The sequence below is a fragment of the Pediculus humanus genome, genomic scaffold (genome assembly GCF_000006295.1).
Source record: "Pediculus humanus corporis 1103172107876 genomic scaffold, whole genome shotgun sequence".
Classification (NCBI taxonomy): Eukaryota; Metazoa; Arthropoda; class Insecta; order Psocodea; family Pediculidae; genus Pediculus; species Pediculus humanus.
The window spans coordinates 1-2,837 of NW_002987453.1; positions in this window are offsets into that span (position 1 = coordinate 1).

The following is a 2,837-nucleotide window of genomic DNA, read 5'->3' on the forward strand; positions in this document are numbered from 1 at the left end:
AAGTGATTGATTTGTTTATAAAAAAAAAAAAAAATTGGTTTTTCAACTTACTTGAACGATATTTTTAAAATACGGACTCGATAAAATCAACGGATTTTTTTTCACGTCGAAAATTTCACCTTGAGCCACTAGTGTCACTTCGTAATTTTCTTTATTTTCCATTTTCAACCTACTCTTCTACCCCTTAAAAAAAATTCGGACGACGGATGGATTCGAATCGGGAGAATGCAAAAATAAAACTGTTTGAAAGGTTTAGGTTTAGGTTGGTCTCTCGACTTGTAAAAAGCAGTAAAATAAATTTTTTTTTTTTTTTTTTTTTTGGGGTATAGGGTTTAAAAAAACATTGTTGACTCGTGTTTACCTTACGTGAAGTTTGGGTCATTTAAAAAAAAAAAAAGAAAACAAGTCATTGTAAAAATAATTCAGGTACCTGAAAGCGGGGAAAAAAAATTTAAAATTCAAAGCGGAGGCAGGCTAAAATGACAAAAGAATTGATTCGCTTTTGGTTTCTTTTTCTTTTCTTTTTTTTTTTTTTTTTGCCCTTTTCTTTGTTTTTTTACTGTTGAAAAATGTTGTAAAATTGCCTCTCTTCCATTATCTCGTTTTCTTTATTTTCTTGGACGATTTGTTTTGCCCTTTTCAGAACTCCTTTTTTTGTAGTTTTTTCTTCTGCATGTATAACTTGGGCTAAGATAGGGTCCTCTTGATGGGATTCTATGTATTTTCCCATTCCAATTGTTATGATCCCGTACTCAATATTCACATTTTTTTAATTTTTATAAACAAAAGACTGGCGATGAACTCAAATTGTTCTTCTTTAGAAGCGAAGCTTCTAGAAACTTTTTCTTTTGCAAGTGTTTGCTCGTCTGCATTGTTGAACGTTCGAAACAGTTGACTAACGAAAGACCGAAGTAATATAGGGAAGCTACACAGCTTTGCACGCGTTCATTTGATTTTTGATTGTCTAGCTGTAATAAGTTCTTATCCATTAATATTAGTTTTGTTATAGTGATAGTTTTAAGTGCTTGTTCATTACTTACAAAATAAAGAACGAACCGAACATAACACAATAATGGCATTCTGGTGTGCCGCTTCTATTTGTCTTTAATTTCAAGAGGTGGTACGGTACCTTAAGGGGTTTATTTTCCTGAAAAGACGCACTTTTCTTTTCCCGTGGATTCCCACTTGAAATTTTCTTTGATTCTTTTGTAGGTTTTCGCAAACCCGAAATGTGATCCGCTAACTTTGAGACGTGATTCTCATCTAGGATCTTTAGTTAATACGAATTCCTTATTGAAGTCTGGATATTGGAGTTAAGGTTTGTTAGTCAAATGCTTTCTGTTCCTTTTCAGTCCAGAGACAAGTCTGATCCTTTTTTAGAGGACAGGTCAAGGGTTTCGCTATTTGTGAGAAATTCTTTATTAATCTTCGATAGTAACCAACGAGTTCTTGGAAGGATTTGATATCTCTGACACATTTTTAAGAGTAGGGAATGAGGTTATGCCTTGCACCTTTTCAGGATTAGGTTGGGACACCGTCATCGCTCATGATATATCTCAGGTAGACAATTTCCCCTCTTTAGAAATTCGCATTTGTCTGGTTGTAAATTCAGATTGTTTTGCCGGAGTTTATCAGAGGTGGCGGCTTTTAATTTGTAGTTTCATGTTCTTCGATAGAACTAGCATGAATGACTATGTCGTCAAGGTACACGAAACACTGTAAACCTTGCAATCCTGTTAAAACGGTGTTCAATATTAGTCTTTGGAAAGTAGAGGGTGCATTTTTTAGGCCAAACGGCATTCGGGTAAATTCTTAATGTCCTAGAGGAGTAGAGAAAGACGTCTTGAGTTGGTGAGCCTTTTTCACAGGGATTTGATGAAAACCTGATGCTCGAATCAAGTGTGGTGAAATATTTTGAATGTCCTAATTGATCTAGAATTTTCTCGATATTGGGAATGGGGAATTTTTCTCCTACTGTTATTTCATTTAACTTTCCGTAGTAATCGAAATAACGGTGGACCATTTCCTGGAACCGCAAAGGATACCCTCCGCCAATCCCCTGACGGTCAGGTTCCCGCCCCCTTCCTTCAATAACCTGAATGGGGCGTCGCCTGTCTTGGGCCTATCTTGGGCACTCCGACAACGTGTGTCCGACATCGTCCTCAAGCGCACGGCAGAACCAACACTCCGTTGCTTCCTCTCTGCCAATGCGCGCAAGGTACGAGCCAAAGACACCGCGTCCTGTTAGTATCTGCGTGAGCCGAAAGGACAGGGCTCCGTCCTCACGTCCCCCCACCCTATCTGATAAACTCACTTTCATCTTCACCGTAAGCAAAACGGTGCTCTTTGACGGTAAATTTCCTTGGAAAATGTTGCCAGTGAGTGAAGGAGGAGCGATTACTACCCAAACCCCATCACGCACCCCCTTCCCGCCTCGATTAAACGTGTAGACATTATATATATCGTGTGTGTGTGTGTGTGTGATGTACATCATCTAGTCTTCGAAGGAAATGACTCCCCAATAAAGAAAAAAAAAGTCGTTTCGGTTCATTTCCGTTTTTCCACTTTTTCGAACGAATGAAACTCGTCGACGCGAAAAACAAATTTTGATTTATTTTGTCAGGCCAAAAATTTTAACGTTTTACTTTTCCGAGAAAAAAAAAAAAGAAACAATTATACGCGTTGTAATTATGTAAATATCAATAATAATAATAATAATAATAATAATGATTGTAATAATAATAATAATAATAATAATAACGGTATTAATTTTTTAAGGGAAATAAATGATTTGCGTCGGGATCGATCGTTGTTTTATTATTTGTGTAAAAATTTTT